The following is an 18,005-nucleotide window of genomic DNA, read 5'->3' on the forward strand; positions in this document are numbered from 1 at the left end:
CCCTGGCTGCAGCATGAAGCAGACTCCAGCTGCTGGCTCCAACCCTCCTCCAGACCCTGCACTTTCTACTTCTCAGCTTCTTCCTGGCAGCAGCACAAGGTAAGAGGGGTGAACTGTGATGTAGGGGAGGATGGGAGGCTATTTCTGATGGTGGGGGGCTCTTGACATCTGATGTAAGGGGGAGTGGGGTGCTCTACACATCTAGTCTTACAGATCCAACTGGCCCTTTGAGGGCAACCATAATGCTGATGTGGCCCGAGAATGGAGCTGGCACCCCTTCTCTAGGCCATTGACATACCTACTGAAGCCTGGCTGAAAAACTCCCAGAGATGGCATCATTGCATCCTTGTTGCTAGGACATTGCTAATTCCCTGCAAACCTGGATGCAGTCTCTCATCGCAAACTTACTTAAAGGGTTAATTCACCTTCCCCCAAAACCCCCCCCAAAAAAACCGCGCCAAACAGGTAAGCGCCGCCAGTAGATAAAAACAAACTGTGCAGCTCTGACTAAAGGTAGGTAAGGCCCCTGCTTTAGGTATAGGTCACACTCGAGACCTGAGGGCCAAATTTGGCCGACCAGGCCATTTCATGTTGCTCTCGCACCTCTCCTGCAGCTGCGGCACCCCCTTGTCTCCATCCCCAACTTATCTCAGCAGTTACCACTCACCCCCATCATCACAGGAGTGAGCTCTCAAACTCTTGCGCATGTGGTCTGCTATCTCTTCTGTCACAGCATGGCTGAGCTCAGAGCTCCTGTTACAGGGAAGGGAGAGTGCATCTGAAGGGGTCTGAAATGGCTGGGAGGGTTTTAGCAATGTCCTAGCAAGGCAGGAAGGGATGATGCCATCTCTGGGAGTTTCTTGGCCAGGACTTGGGAGGACCATAAATGGCCTACACCTACAGCAAGGGCATTATCCAACCAAAGCTGCGCAGTTTGTTTTCATCTTCGGACACCCCTTACCTGCACAGTCTGCGTCTCAGAAAAGGTGAACTAACCCTGTAACTAATGTTCCTGCAAGAGGAGAGCAGAGAATATGAAACCTCAGCTAACCTAAGCGCTCCCCCACAGATGGCTGAGAAGCTCTGGCCAAATCTTCACATTCCTACATTTGGACCCGGCCCCAAGTGACAGGGACAGCATAAAAATTTATTTCTCAAAAAGTTTTTTTTTTTTTCAAATGATAACATGATCATCATAACATTTAAGTCTTTCCAGGAGAACTTAGTAAATAGGTTTAAAATACTATCTCTGGGACTTCATTTACCAAGTTGGATCAGAAGCCCGGCTATTATTTCATAAACACAGTGAGGAAATCTAGTCGCCGTGGGTAATTGCTGCGTATTTGTTGTCAGTCTTCCCCGCCGTCTTGCAGGAGGCGTCTGCTTTGCTCCTACGTCCCCCAGCAGTGTGCGCTCGGTTCAGCCCGGAGTTGACGGATCTTCACTTGCGTTGGCGCTTGGCTCTGGGTGTTGGCGGAGGTCTAGCCGTGGATTCTTTCCCCAAGGTCATTTTCCTTTTCCTAGTTTTGGGCTCAATATGATTTCTGCAGGTACAGAGGAGCAGGAGATGGGTCAGACTAATAGTCCCTCAACCAAAACATTTCACACTCTGTTCTATTCTAAAGAATCATTCAGCATTCCACACATTCACCAGTTCCAATCTGACATTTCTCCCCAACATGTAAAAAGTTAGCATTTTTTTTTTTGCTAGAAAACTACTTTTTAAAAATGCAAATATATTGGAAAGTATACACGTTAATGAATTTTAATACACGAAAACACAATACAATACTTAATTGTTTGGTAAAATAAAAAAGTTGTTGTTACACCGAGTAAATGGATACCAAATACTGCATACGTGATTGGACCGGCACCAGACTCCGGTACCTAAAAATCAGCACAGGCAACACTTTGAAAGCCTTTACAGGCTACCAGTTTAGAGTTGCACAGGTCTAGTGCTGGAATTATCGCTCTCAATCTGACGTTCGCATTGATACCGCACATGTGTGGTGCAATTGCTGTTTACGCACATGTGCGGGGCCAACATGCGCATTAGCCTTTGTGCGCAAGCGCAGGGGTGCTTTAAAATGTGTTTTTTTTTTTTAAATCTACTTTTTAAAATGTTTACACCGTACCTTTACGTTTTCCTTTTTTGATCAACTTTATTGCTATTACAAGGAATGAACAACATCCCTTGTGATCGCATGGGTCATGACAGATACTCTTTAACCTCCCTAGCGGTCTGATTATGTCAGTATTTCTGTGCTCAAAGCGGTACATTTTTTTGCATGGAAATAGGTCTTTTTTTATTGTAGGCCTGTAATTTTTAGGAATAGCTCACTGAAATCTGTCCGAACAAGAGTTTAGTAAACATCCCGAGTATGTTAAAATTTGAAACACGAAATCATAAATTATAATTTAATAATTATAAAAAATAATAATAAATGTAATTCAATAATATAATCAAACCAAAAACACTGAAATGTGAAATAGAGCGCCAAGTTCGCACATCGCTGAGCAAAGTCGCAGAATCGTTTTCAGTGTCTGATGAGGAATTTCCCCCACCAATCATTATCACTCAATTCTGCAAGTGGTTCTGATTTACTATCACTGTTCTCTAGCCGGTCTAAAACCGCGTCTGACCTAAAGGGACGCTTTTTGGACGCCATGGACGTTTCTCAGTTTCCAGGCAGAAAGAACAGTAAAAATGCAGGCAGGGCGCCGGACAAAGCACTCGGGACAAAATGTATGTGAAATGGTTTGATACAGGAATGTTATACTATGTGATTTTAGTGGATTTAGTGAATGTCACTTTTTCATTTTTTAATTTCCCGCCAGTTCCGTCCCCCGTACGTCCCGATGTCGCAGGGAACGGAACCCAGAAGACAGATGCCGGCATCGGCCGGAGGACATTACAGGGGACACTGCAGGGGGGACATTGCGGGAGCGCAGGACAAGGTAAGTGACCGAGAGATCCCGGAGCAACGCTGCAGTGTATTCCCCAGTGTAGCTCGGGGGGGGTTACTGCTTGTGGTGCTGAAACTTTACCCCGAGCTACACTCAGGAATACCGCCAGGAGGGTAATGAGAGATCTGGGGTCTAATAGACCCTAGATCTCTCCTTTGCCCCTAAAATCTTCTGGTCAAACCAAGATCGATGTGATTCGATGGTTTTTACAAGACAGTAGTGGCTTGTCTACATTTGGCAGAACCTGAGGTGACTAAACACTCATCAGGGACATTCTGGTGGGACGGGAAAGCTCAAGAAGGCAGTGAGAGGTGGTGGGGAACATGCACGTTCGCCTTTGCATGCGAGCACAGGGGTGCCTTAAAATGTTTTTATTAAATTTTTATACTGTACCTTATATATATATTTTTAATCACTTTTATTTAGTCCTGGATTCTTAGATACACAGAATATAACTGGATATAACATTTATAGGTAAAGTTGATCCAGGGAATTTCAGATTGCCTCTCGGGGGATCAGGAAGGAATTTTTTCCCCTGCAGGAGCAAATTGGATCGTGCTTTGCTGGGTTTTTGCCTTCCTCTGAATCAACTGTGGGTGTGGGATTAGAACTTTTTTAATGGTTGATCTGGATGGACTTTTATCTTTTTTCAGTCAGACTAACTATATAACTATTGAGATCTCATGGGATGAACATCCCTTGTGATAGCATGGGTAGTAACAGGTACTCTTTACTGAGAGACCTGGGCTCTGTTAGACCCCAGATCTCTCCTTTGCCCTTAAAAGCTTCTGATCAAACAAAGATCGATGTGATTCGATGGTTTTTATAAGCCAGTAATGGCTTGTTTACATCTGGAAAAATCGGAGGTGACAAAATACTCATCAGGGACGTTCCGGTGGGACAGGAGAGCCCAGGAAGGCAGTGAAAGGGGGCAGGGGGTACCCTCTTCCTTTGCCTGTAAAAGTGATCCAGTGGCTAGTTAGCCGCTAAGATTGCTTTTACAAAAATAAAGTGCATCGCCAACTGAAAGCAACAATAAAAAATGAGATCGCCTTCACCTTCCCGTGGCTTCCTCCCTAGGAGGGGTGGATCTGGGGGAGGATTTGGGGGAAGGTAGAGCACGCCCTAGAGAAGGAACACCCAGCGTCTTCCTGCCATATGTGGAGCACTCAGCATTCCCTGGGATCTCAACAGAGGATGACATCACCTCTTAAATACAAAACTTGGAGGAAAGGTGAGTAAATTTGATTTTCTCTTCCCCTATAGGTATTGGGACGATGATGGCTCTCAGGGCTAAGATACCACCCAGGCACAGAGCCAGCAGGGAACTGAAATGAAATCCAATTACCTGCCCATACTCACCTAAAGGAGTTGGTTTACTAAAGGCAAATAGACGGTGCACTTTGCAAGTGCAGTTACTCCAGAGCTTAGCAAATGAGGTGAAACTTCACTTTGCAGAGAACACCCAATCACATGCAAGAAAAAAAAGAAAAAAAAAAAGAACAAAACAAAACCCAGAATATTTGCTTGCACGTGATTGAATGATGGAAGTCAGCAGAGTTTCACCTCATTTGCTAAGCTCTGGAGCAACTGCAAAGTGCACAGTCTATTTGCCTTTAGTAAGTCCACCCCAAAATGTGCGTTCACTGAGCTCAGATCTGAGTGGTTGTTGCAATACTTACTTTCCTTTTTAGCACACTTTACAAACTTGGTTTTCCAGCTTTTTATTATATTAAACGTAAATATTTGTGGAAGATTCACTAGAGGCAGAGAACGTGACTACCTGCTTGGTACACGGCCAGAAGTTTGTGGACACCTGACCATATCACCTCTTTGACTTTGTTGGACATTCCATTCTAAAACCATGGAGACTATGGAGTCTGCCCCCCCCCCCCCCATAGTGGCTACAACAGCCTTCCTCAGAGAAGGACCCTTGGTTTCTGTGTGGAAGCAGCGGTCTCTCTGCAGGGGTCTGATACAACTGCTGCACAGTCAGAGCCATAATTCTACAATCAGCATAGTTCATGCTCTCTGCTGTTTTGAGAAGTCTGGCTGTGAAGTCTGGATGGACCTCTGCAGAGAGATTACTGCTTCTGCATAGAAAACAAGAGTCCTTCTCTGAATAAGGCTGTCATTACTCAGGGGGTAGACAAACCCATAATGGCCATAGCTTTGCTGGACCTCTGCTTCCACATAGCAAGGACCCTTCTCTACAGTCTGCTGGCAAGGGGGCAGGCCTTTCTGCTCAGATTGCATTTAAAAGAAAAAAAAGACTTTGCACACCTTCTGCCAGGGGCGGACTGACCATTTGGAAACTTGGGCACTGCCCGAGGGCCCGGGGTCAGTAGAGGGCCCCATGAGATGCCCCTGGTACCTTTTTCATAGGCTTTTTTGAGTTTGGGCAAGGACACAGGGGCCCCATGATCCCCTATTGCCCGGGGGCCCCATGAGTTGACAGTCCGCCCCTGCCTTCTGCTTCAATGCCCCTAGAATATAGTTAGAAGATATAAATTGAAGGGCAACTACAGTTTAAATCTGGTAACTGCATTAAGGGTAAAAAAAAAAGTCCCAGTATTTGTATTGCCCCCTCACCCCCCCCCCCCCGTATACTTACCGGATACCTATCTCAATCCAGCAATGTGCTTGCACAGCTCTCTCCTCTCTCTCTGCTCACATAGGCCAATGGCTCCTGCTGCTGTCAATCAAATCCTGTGAGCAGACAGCAGGGCACAGCTGCCATGTGTGTCAATAGAAGCACATAGCCCGCTTTGGGATCAAGCCTTTAGATATTCCCTCTCTAGTTTCCATGTCTCCTCCTCCCATGCTCGCCTCCAGGACTTCTCCCGAGCTTTTCCCATCCTATGGAACTCCCTACCCCAATCTGTCCGGCTATCTCCTAATCTATCCACCTTTAGACAATCCCTGAAAACCTCTCTCTTTAAAGAAGCCTATCCTGCTTCTAACTAGTAAACTGCCATTAATTTCCTCCATCAGCCCATCCCCCCTCAGCTATTACCTTTTGTATCACTCAATACTTCCTCCTAGATTGTAAGCTCTAACGAGCCGGGCCCTCTGTTTCCTCTTGTACCAAATTGTATTGCAACTGTAATGACTGCCTTCATTTTGTAAAGCGCTGCGCAAACTGTTGGCGCCATATAAATCCTGTATAATAATAATAAAAAAAACCCCCATAGCAAGTGGACAAAGAAGAGGAGGAGATAAGAGCGCCAGTGGACCCCAGAATAGGAGGTACGGGTCCACTCTGTGCAATATCATTGCACAGAGCATGTAAGTATAACATGTTCATTAGTATGTAATGGAAGCAGCGCTAAAACCTGAATGTCTTAAAATTAATAAAGTACAAAAGAATCAAAAAGTGCCAATGCGGTTACAGAGGTATGAACCAAAAACCATGAAGATATAAACAAAACATAAATAAATCACTGTATTCAAATGATAATCCAAGTGACTGTTAGTGTACATAAAGTGACCATGTAAAAATGACACTGATATGTCCATAAAGTGACAGAGTGAATGTGATGACACTATATACTGTCACTGAAAAGTGACTAATAGTGCTTAATAAAGTGACAATTGCGATAAATATAAATAAAATGTCCAAAAAGTGATCAGTTGGAGATCCGATATTATGATCCACACACTATATTCAATGGTATGGTGATGTGCCAGGTAATAGTAGAATTACACACTCACCAGATGCGCAATTAAATCACGCATTTATAGATATATACTCTCTGTGGTCAGCCGGAGGTCCCTTTAAGGATATTCACAGCCTGGTCTGGAGTTCCCCTCTCTGGGTCATCCGAAGTACCTCCTTATAAAGCTCTCCATGGCTGCTCTTCAGCTTCTCGGGAATCGTCTGCAAATGTTCATAACGAACTCTAAAAGTATCGTGAACGGCCTCAAACTCTTCGAAGGACATGTGCATTATTTTAGACAAAAAGTCTTTAAATACACTTTAAAAGTTCGATTCATACTGACAAAGCTCATCTTCATACTCAGAAAAAGGATTCAATACCCAGAATTCCACTCCAATGAAGCCTTTTCATCCGAAAAACTATATATCTCATATATGTCCATTTGCACGCACTCATCCTCATCCAAATGTACACATTCAAAGTTCAAATTTCCATTCTTTCGAGGCTTGTTATAGATTTCCCCCATCTTGGTACTCAATCTGCAAATGGCGATGAAAAATGTGGTCTGTAAGGAATATCAGTGGCTGCTGTTTATGGACTTCGAGGGAAGGAACTTATTGGACTCCTTTTCCCCGATAATGAAAGCCGTCTGGAAAATTTAGATGGGAGTTCAGAAGAATCCTCTGCAGTTGGGTTCAGTTCTGGGTCTAAAACACAGGGGCGCCCCCCTCCCTTCCCCCTTGTCATCACTCGTATAGTAGTCGTGCACATTTTTGAACCCGCTGGTTACGGTAAAGCAGTTAGTGCTGAAAACGAACACCAAGTTAGATGGCTCAGGAGCGACTCCCGCTGAGCACGACTAAGGAAAAGATTTGATCAGTAGAAGATGCAATAGTTCAGTGCAATACTCACTACCTACTCCTGGGGATTATCTTCCATCACAACAATCACTTCCACACAGGAAAGGTGGTAAATAGAATTATAAATGTCTGCACCATTCCTTCAGAGGGCCGGTATCTGGCAGCATGTGGAGCCGATTGTACGGTCTGTGCAACCCACAAACGCTTTTCTCCTTTACAGCTGTCGGCACGGTTCAGCACCGCTGGGTAACTGGGATACAAATGTGCCCAGAGAGAGAAGGAAGGAGTAAGGTTGTCCCCTTTAACATTCCAAACAAAGCTGATCCAAAAAAAAAAAAAAACCCCTAGCATACAGAACGTTTAGTAAGACCAATTTGTCTTTCCACTATTCCTTTGAACTGTTCCTTTTCCCCCTTTTTTCACCCGATTTGTAATCAAACCATTGTTTCTGTGATGTACTTTCATCCTCGGTATCATCTATACCTAAAAGCGATAACAATTGTATCAAAAAGTAAAAAAGAATTATACTAGTGACATTCTACGTCTACTCTCTTCTACCTTGGGTCTACTAGTGACATTCTACGTCTACTCTCTTCTACCTTGGGTCCCGCTAGTCACATTCTACACCTAAACTCTTCTACCTTCCTTCCACTAGAGACATTCTACGTCTATACTCTTCTACCTTGGGTCTGCTAGTGACATTCTACGGCTACTCTCTTCTACCTTGGGTCTGCTAGTGACATTCTACGGCTACTCTCTTCTACCTTGGGTCTGCTAGTGACATTCTACGGCTACTCTCTTCTACCTTGGGTCTGCTAGTGACATTCTACGGCTACTCTCTTCTACCTTGGGTCCCGCTGCGCTAGTGACATTCTACACCTAAACTCTTCTACCTTCCTTCCACTAGAGACATGCTACGTCTATACTTATATCTTGGGTCTACTAGTGATATTCTGTGTCTACACTCTTCTACCTTATTAGTGACATTCTACGTCTACTCTCGTCTAACTTGGGTCTGCTTGTGACATTCTACGTCTACTCTCTTCTACATTGGGTCTGTTATTGACATTCTACGTCTACTCTCTTCTACCTTGGTTCCACTAGTGACATTCTACGTCTACTCTCTTCTACCTTGGGTCTATTAGTTACATTCTACGTCTACTCTCTTCTACCTTGGGTCTATTAGTTACATTCTACGTCTACTCTCTTCTACCTTGGGTCTATTAGTTACATTCTACGTCTACGCTCTTCTATCTTGGTTCCACAAGTGATATTCTACATCTACTCTCTTCTACCTTGGGTCCGCTAGTGACATTCTATACCTACTCTCTCTATATTGGTTCTACTAGTGACATTCTACGTCTACTGTCTTCTACCTTGGTCCTGCTAGTGACATTCTACGTCTACTCTCTTCTACGTTGGGTCTACGAGTGACTTTCTACATCTACTCTATTTTACCTTGGTTCTGCTAGTGACATTCTACGTCTACTCTCTTCTACTTTGGTTCCACTAGTGACTTTCTACATCTACGCTCTTCTACGTTGGGTCTGCTAGTGACATTCTACGTCTACTTGCTTCCACAAATGATATTCTACGCCTACTCTCTTCTACGAGTGACTTTCTACATCTACTCTCTTTTACCTTGGTTCTGCTAGTGACATTCTACGTCTACTCTCTTCTACCTTGGGTCTACGAGTGACTTTCTACATCTACTCTCTTTTACCTTGGTTCTGCTAGTGACATTCTCCGAGTACTCTCTTCTACCTTGGGTCTCCTAGCAACATTCTGCAACTTTTACCATGGATCATCTAGTGACATTCTACAGCCACAGTATATAGCTTTGTGTATTAAGACCTGGGGTAACCAAGTATCAGTAGGCCTACTTGCATAAGGGAAAGATGACTGCTATATGTGAACACAGCGCAGGGACTTTGCTCACAGAGTTCCTGAGAGATACAAGGTGGTGTAATGCAGCAGTACTTCCGAAATCTGAATTTTCAGTTGTAGGTGGTGTCACCCCTTGAATTTTTAGATTTTATAAGAAGCTCAGCAGTGGCTCACACTGGTGGGATCTGTGCCGTGACAAGCTGGGCTCATGTGTCTTTCCATTCCGTGTGATGTGGAAGAATTCCCACCCGGCTGTGCATACATATCCGTCAGTCTATATCCCAAAATAACGCAGAATGTTGATTTCCCCTTCCCGTAACATAAACTACGGCTAGGTAAGGTATACAAGAGGGCCTGGGGTAACCCAATTACAAATCGCTAATGTGTGAGCTTCGGAGATGATTTATGAAATTGGCTCATTAGCGGGAAGCAGAGTCGCTGGGAATCATTTGCATTTGCCCTCTGCGCGGTGGGAGCTGTCAGAACGCAGACTCGCCGCGCCGTGTAATGGAACGCCTTTGAAAAGCTCAGCGGGAGACGGTTTAGCGGCAGAAGAAACCAAAAGTGCAGAGAAATTGCTTCCCTTCAAAACAACACTTCAGTTCTGCTACTTGGTGTGTCAGGGAAAGTAAATCAATTTGTACATCAGAGATCGTTACCGGAACACAAACACGTTGTTTAGATTTCCAGCCTCTGATTGACGCCGCAGAAGATCCAAATTCTTTTTAAAGTTGGCAAACGTCTTAGACAGGAAATCGATATGTGACTGAAGCAGCTGCATAACTTAAAAGCCGAACTCCGGGTGCAAAACGTTTCATTTAAGGCCGGTTCCCCCCAGAAACACGGTGCGGGAAAGGCGTGTTCCGTGCATGTTTCCTGCTCTGCGGGAGAACGCGCTGCCCTTGCCTTATGCATGTGGGGGCCAATGTATTGTTGATGGCACTGCAAACCGTACATTTGTGGGCACTACATCGCATGATACCGCACCATCATGCAGTTTGGTGCGGTGAGTAGTGCAAGCGCTTTTTGTTGTTTTTTCTTTTTACCGTCCAGTGCAATTTGCAGCCCATTCAAATAAATGGGCTGTCAAAACGCGCCACATGTGCGTTCCTGTGCGATTCCAGTGAACTGGCTTAATAACCACAAAATAATTTAAATCTACTTCGTGAGCAGCAAATGCCTTCACAAACTCAGATATTACCTTGTAAAAATGTCAGTGGTATCTTCACTGTGCTGTACATAGCCAGTGCAGAGAGCAAAGTTATGGGAGGGACTCGAGAGGCCCCACCCACTACAGGAGACTGCAGGGGGTGCGTGGAAAAAAAGATTGGTCACCCTGCACAAGAAAGCAGAGCTGTGGGAGGGACCCAACAGGCTCCTCCTACTACAAGAAAACTACAGGAGGGGGCTGAAACCAGACCAGTCACCCTACACAAGGAGAGAGAGCAGAGCTGTGGGAGGGACTCAACAGGCTCCGCCTACTAGAAAATTACAGGAGGGGGCGGAAACCAGACCAGTCATCCTGCACAAGGAGAGTAGAGCAGAGCTATAGGAGGGACCCAACAGGCACCGCCTAGTATAAGAAAACTACAGGAGGGGGCGGAGACCAGACCAGTCACCCTGTACAACGAGAGAGAGAGCAGAGCTGTGGGAGGGGCTCAGCAGGCTACACACCGACTACAGGCTGCCTGCAGAAAACTACAGGAGGGGGCGGAGACAAGACCAGTCACCCTGCACAAGGAGAGAGCAGCAGAGTTGTGGGAGGGAATTAGCAGGCCCCACCCATTACAGACTACCTGCAGGCAACCATAGAAGGGAGTGGAGACCAGACCAGTCACCCCGCACAAGGAGAGAGAGCAGAGCTGTGAGAGGGGCTCAACAGGCACCTCCTACTATATGAAAACTACAGGAGGGGGCGGAGACCAGACCAGTCACCCTGCACAAGGAGAGAGAGCAGAGCTGTGAGAGGGGCTCAACAGGCACCTCCTACTATATGAAAACTACAGGAGGGGGCGGAGACCAGACCAGTCACCCTGCACAAGGAGAGAGAGCAAAGCTGTGGGAGGGGCTTAGCAGGCCACACTAACTACAGGCTGCTTGCAGAAAACTACAGGAGGGGGCGGAGAAAAGACCAGTCACCCTGCACAAGAAGACAGCAGCAGCAGTGAGCGGTCTTTATTCCAGGAAGTCTCACACTGGATGACTGCCCAGATCTGGAAGAAATACACAGAGCTCACCGAGATTCAGGAAGACTTGTGAAGAACGGATTTACACAATATTTGCTCACCTCGAAGTTCGGATTTAACTGAATGCCACTTCCTTGTGGGTTGTGTATGAGTATTACCAACAGCTCCGGAGGAATGATAAAAGGGAACCCGTCAGTAACTTTACAAGTCTGCAGAATAAATTCCTGACACAATATATGTGAAATGTATCATTTTTCAGAAAAGCTCAGCCCTTTATTATTAAAAATTCACCCTCAAACTCCAGTCCGGTGACAATGCCTAGACTGGGATGAAATCATCAGTCTGCTGCAGGCAGGAGGAATCATTTCCTCAGTCTCCCCTCCCCCAGTGATCAGATGGCAACATTGTAACTTTGTAGCAAGTCACAAAGTGAGAGGCTGCGGCAGGGGCTGATCTGTGTCACACATTTGTGAACAGGCACCAGGACTGACATGATTGTGTGATCTCTAAGCTGCCATCTTAGTCCAGGATGTAGATGGTGACCCTGGATGATACCTGCACAGAGATGGCTCTGTCCTTCTGGAGAGAAAAGCAGACGAAGGCGTTGTCAGGGGGGAGTCCTGTGATATCTGTGATACCTGGAAGTGTTCCACTCAGGGTGATTTCCCTCTGTACAGCAGATATATTAGTCTCTGTATTATGAGTGAATTTATTCTCATTAATATTCATTAGTTGCAGAGCACGCGGCTCCCCGGCAGACACAGACCTCCCCGAGGAGGAAGCCTTGTTTATACTATTAATGGGGCCATTTTATGAATTTGTCTCCTAATGATCGGCTGTGACGGCAGAGCTAGCGTGCAGCTTAGGCAAGCTCAGCCCAGAAGAACGAGGATTCGGATTTCCCCGAAAATAATGAGAGGACATTCCTGGCTTTCAGATAATACAAAGTATCCGACTACTCACCTGACTGCGGGGTAAAGTATCCGACTACTCACCTGACTGCGGGGTAAAGTATCCGACTACTCACCTGACTGCGGGGTAAAGTATCCGACTACTCACCTGACTGCGGGGTAAAGTATCCGACTACTCACCTGACTGCGGGGTAAAGTATCCGACTACTCACCTGACTGTAGGGTAAAGTACCCGACTACTCACCTGACTGCGGGGTAAAGTACCCGACTACTCACCTGACTGCGGGGTAAAGTACCCGACTACTCACCTGACTGCGGGGTAAAGTACCCGACTACTCACCTGACTGCGGGGTAAAGGATCCAACTACTCACCTGACTGTAAGGTAAAGTACCCGACTACTCACCTGACTGCGGGGTAAAGGATCCAACTACTCACCTGACTGTAAGGTAAAGTACCCGACTACTCACCTGACTGCGGGGTAAAGGATCCAACTACTCACCTGACTGCAGGGTAAAGTATCCGACAAATCACCTGACTGCGGGGTAAAGTATCCGACTACTCACCTGACTGCGGGGTAAAGTATCCGACTACTCACCTGACTGCGGGGTAAAGTATCCGACTACTCACCTGACTGCGGGGTAAAGTATCCGACTACTCACCTGACTGCGGGGTAAAGTATCCGAATACTCACCTGACTGCGGGGTAAAGGATCCGACTACTCACCTGACTGCGGGGTAAAGTATCCGACTACTCACCTGACTGCGGGGTAAAGTATCCGACAAATCACCTGACTGCGGGGTAAAGTACCCGACTACTCACCTGACTGCGGGGTAAAGTATCCGACAAATCACCTGACTGCGGGGTAAAGTACCCGACTACTCACCTGACTGCGGGGTAAAGTACCCGACTACTCACCTGACTGCGGGGTAAAGTATCCAACTACTCACCTGACTGCGGGGTAAAGTATCCGAATACTCACCTGACTGCGGGGTAAAGTACCCGACTACTCACCTGACTGCGGGGTAAAGTACCCGACTACTCACCTGACTGCGGGGTAAAGGATCTGAATACTCACCTGACTGCGGGGTAAAGTACCCGACTACTCACCTGACTGCGGGGTAAAGGATCTGAATACTCACCTGACTGCGGGGTAAAGTACCCGACTACTCACCTGACTGCGGGGTAAAGTACCCGACTACTCACCTGACTGCGGGGTAAAGGATCTGAATACTCACCTGACTGCGGGGTAAAGTACCCGACTACTCACCTGACTGCGGGGTAAAGGATCTGAATACTCACCTGACTGCGGGGTAAAGTACCCGACTACTCACCTGACTGCGGGTAAAGGATCAGTCCCCCTTGTGTACACTCAGGCTCCATGCACTCTAGCAGTTTTAAGCTCCTAGAAGCTGTTATCAGCATTTTGTTTTGTGCTCCTAGAAGCGACATCGTGTTCCCTGTGTGTGTCCAGGCACACTGCTTCAGGCTATTCGCGTTTTTTGAGCTTCAACTTCCAGGAGCAGAAAATAAATTGTTTTTGGAGTTTTTGTAGAGCGTTTTTCCAGCAGAAAAAAAAAACAAACACTCCTAACATGTACTGTAAAAACACGAACACTAATGCTCCTAAATGCTATTAGAAACGTTTTTTCCAGCATTTTTTTCAGCTAGTGTGCATGGAGCCTTAAAGTGGTTGTAAACCTCAGACATGAAATATGAACCAAGCATTTCCCTCCACAGTGTGTGCTTGTCTCAGTCCAGAGCACCAAGAAATATGAACCAAGCATTTCCCTCCACAGTGTGTACTTGTCTCAGTCCAGAGCAAACATGAAATATGAACCAAGCATTTCTCTCTACAGTGTGTACTTGTCTCAGTCCAGAGCAACATGAAATATGAACCAAGCATTTCTCTCTACAGTGTGTACTTGTCTCAGTCCAGAGCAACATGAATGATGAACCAAGTATTTCCCTCTACAGTGTGTGCTTGTCTCAGTCCAGAGCAAACATGAAATGTGAACCAAGCATTTCCCTCTATAGCATGTACTTGTCTCTAATGCTCCTACATGCTATTAAAACTTTTTAAAGGGTGCCTCGGGGCTGTCCATTATATTGAAGGGTGCCTCGGGGCTGTCCATTATATTGAAGGGTACCTCGGGACTGTCCATTGTATTGAAGGGTGCCTCGGGGCTGTTCATTATATTGAAGGGTGCCTCGGGACTGTCCATTATATTGAAGGGTGCCTCGGGACTGTCCATTATATTGAAGGGTGCCTCGGGACTGTCCATTATATTGAAGGGTGCCTCGGGGCTGTCCATAATATTGAAGGGTGCCTCGGGACTGTCCATTATATTGAAGGGTACCTCGGGACTGTCCATTATATTGAAGGGTGCCTCGGGGCTGTCCATAATATTGAAGGGTGCCTCGGGACTGTCCATTATATTGAAGGGTGCCTCGGGACTGTCCATTATATTGAAGGGTGCCTCGGGACTGTCCATTATATTGAAGGGTGCCTCGGGGCTGTCCATAATATTGAAGGGTGCCTCGGGACTGTCCATTATATTGAAGGGTGCCTCGGGACTGTCCATTATATTGAAGGGTGCCTCGGGGCTGTCCATTATATTGAAGGGTGCCTCGGGGCTGTCCATAATATTGAAGGGTGCCTCGGGACTGTCCATTATATTGAAGGGTACCTCGGGACTGTCCATTGTATTGAAGGGTACCTCGGGACTGTCCATTATATTGAAGGGTGCCTCGGGACTGTCCATTATATTGAAGGGTGCCTCGGGGCTGTCCATTATATTGAAGGGTGCTTTGGGACTGTCCATTATATTGAAGGGTGCCTCGGGGCTGTCCATTATATTGAAGGGTGCTTTGGGACTGTCCATTATATTGAAGGGTGCCTCGGGGCTGTCCATTATATTGAAGGGTGCTTTGGGACTGTCCATTATATTGAAGGGTGCCTCGGGACTGTCCATTGTATTGAAGGGTGCATCGGGACTGTCCATAATATTGAAGGGTGCCTCCGGGCTGTCCATTCTAAAGGGCGCCATGACTGAAAAAAGGTTGAGAAACACTGGCATAGACGAGCACAGAGACCCAGTGATGGACTGCATATATAATAGGGGATGTAATTTAACAATCCAATTAGCATTGTGATGTGGGGGAGGAAGCAGCCAATATATAAGCAGATTAAAAGTACACATGTAATACCATCCCCCGCTTCCTGCTCACCTGATATATGAGAACCATAGAGTGGCCTGTCCAGGGGTGGGCTTGCTGGAGACCCTCAGAATACATGACAATGATGTGGTGGGTGGGATATGTGCGGGAGACTACTTGAACCTCTCCATCTTTGTGAAGACTCCCACACTATTACTCAGCGCTGAGGATTGTTCCAGTCCCTGCACAGCCTGAGTGGTAAGAAGTGGAACGTCTGCTGCAACGTCACGCCTGTCACAGCACACGGGGGTCCTACTAAAGGATCATCATATGTTCCACAGCACACGGGGGTCCTACTAAAGGATATGTTCCACAGCACACGGGGGTCCTACTAAAGGATCATCATATGTTCCACAGCACACGGGGGTCCTACTAAAGGATCATCATATGTTCCACAGCACACGGGGGTCCTACTAAAGGATCATCATATGTTCCACAGCACACGGGGGTCCTACTAAAGGATCATCATATGTTCCACAGCACACGGGGGTCCTACTAAAGGATCATCATATGTTTCACAGTGCACGGGGGTCCTACTAAAGGATCATACGTTCCACAGTGCACAGGGGTCCTACTAAAGGATCATATGTTCCACAGTGCACAGGGGTCCTACTAAAGGATCATATGTTCCACAGTGCACAGGGGTCCTACTAAAGGATCATATGTTCCACAGCACAGGGGGGTCCTACTAAAGGATCATATGTTCCACAGCACAGGGCGGTCCTACTAAAGGATCATATGTTCCACAGCACAGGGGGGTCCTACTAAAGGACCATCATATGTTCCACAGCACAGGGGGGTCCTACTAAAGGATCATCATAGGTTCCACAGCACAGGGGGGTCCTACTAAAGGATCATCATAGGTTCCACAGCACACGGGGGTCCTACTAAAGGATCATCATATGTTTCACAGCACGCGGGGGTCCTACTAAAGGATCATCATATGTTCCACAGCACACGGGGGTCCTACTAAGGCAGGGGTGTCCAAACTTTTTTCAAAGAGGGCCAGATTGGATGAAGTGAACATGGTGGAGGGCCGAACATTTTTCCAAACATTCTTTGAACCATTACAATTAAATGCGAATAAATTATTTTATGCCAAGTTACCGTATTTTTCGCCGTATAAGACGCACCTGACCATAAGACGCACCTAGGTTTTAGAGGCAGAAAACAGGAAAAAAAAATTCTGAACTAATGGACTGCAGACACAGTACAGGAGATGACCAGAGACTGCGGACACAGTACAGGAGATGACCAGAGACTGCAGACACAGTGCAGGAGATGACCAGAGACTGCGGACAGCACAGGGATGACCAGAGACTGCGGACAGCACAGGGATGACCAGAGACTGCGGACAGCACAGGGATGACCAGAGACTGCGGACAGTACAGGAGATGACCAGAGACTGCGGACACAGTACAGGAGATGACCAGAGACTGCGGACAGTACAGGAGATGACCAGAGACTGCGGACACAGTACAGGAGATGACCAGAGACTGCGGACACAGTACAGGAGATGACCAGAGACTGCGGACACAGTACAGGAGATGACCAGAGACTGCGGACAGTACAGGAGATGACCAGAGACTGCGGACACAGTACAGGAGATGACCAGAGACTGCGGACAGTACAGGAGATGACCAGAGACTGCGGACACAGCACAGGGATGACCAGAGACTGCGGACAGTACAGGGATGACCAGAGACTGCGGACAGTACAGGAGATGACCAGAGACTGCGGACAGCACAGGGATGACCAGAGACTGCGGACAGTACAGATGACTGCTGACCTTTGGGGAGGTGGGGAGCGGGTACCTGAATTTGACAGGTACCCGCTCTTACTTCCACAGAGTTGTTCTTTGATCTTACCTGTTCCTCGATCCAGCCGCGCGCTGTCTTCCCGGCTTCTGTAATGGCGCTCGGCATGACAGCCGGGTGCCCAGTGCGCATGAGTGAGAAGCACTTGCGCTTTGTGATTGGTCCGGCGGCTTCTGGGATCTGTCATGTGTCCCAGGTACCGCCTTACCATTCACAAAAAGCACCGCTTCTTGCGCATGCGCACTTGGCACCCGGCTGTCATGCCCAGCGCCCACACTACAGAAACCGGGAAGACAGCGCGCCGCTGGATAGAGGAACAGGTAAGGTCCCGCTGCAGAGCTGAGCAGCCGGCCCGGTATTCTGACTCGGCCGCGGTGGAAATACCGGACCGGCCGCTCCATATTCGCTCCATAAGACGCACTGACATGGAGGGCCGTATTAAACCGGCCCTCGGGCCGTAAATGGCCCGCGGGCCGGACTTTGGACATGCCTGTACTAAGG

The 18,005-nt window shown here is 47.1% G+C and overlaps 1 long non-coding RNA gene across 1 annotated transcript in view; it reads right to left on the reverse strand.

The window, feature by feature from the left end:
* Positions 1-1,126: 1,126 nt before the first annotated feature.
* Positions 1,127-18,005, reverse strand: part of LOC149443926 (uncharacterized) — a 171,506-nt gene continuing 154,627 nt past the window's right edge. The window contains exon 3 of the long non-coding RNA XR_016306585.1: positions 1,127-1,544. This is a non-coding gene — a long non-coding RNA (uncharacterized LOC149443926). The remainder of the gene's footprint in view (positions 1,545-18,005) is intronic.

This window comes from Staurois parvus, unplaced genomic scaffold (assembly GCF_062004578.1).
Source record: "Staurois parvus isolate SC_StPar_1 unplaced genomic scaffold, SC_StPar_1.0 ptg000824l, whole genome shotgun sequence".
In the NCBI taxonomy this organism is placed as follows: domain Eukaryota; kingdom Metazoa; phylum Chordata; class Amphibia; order Anura; family Ranidae; genus Staurois; species Staurois parvus.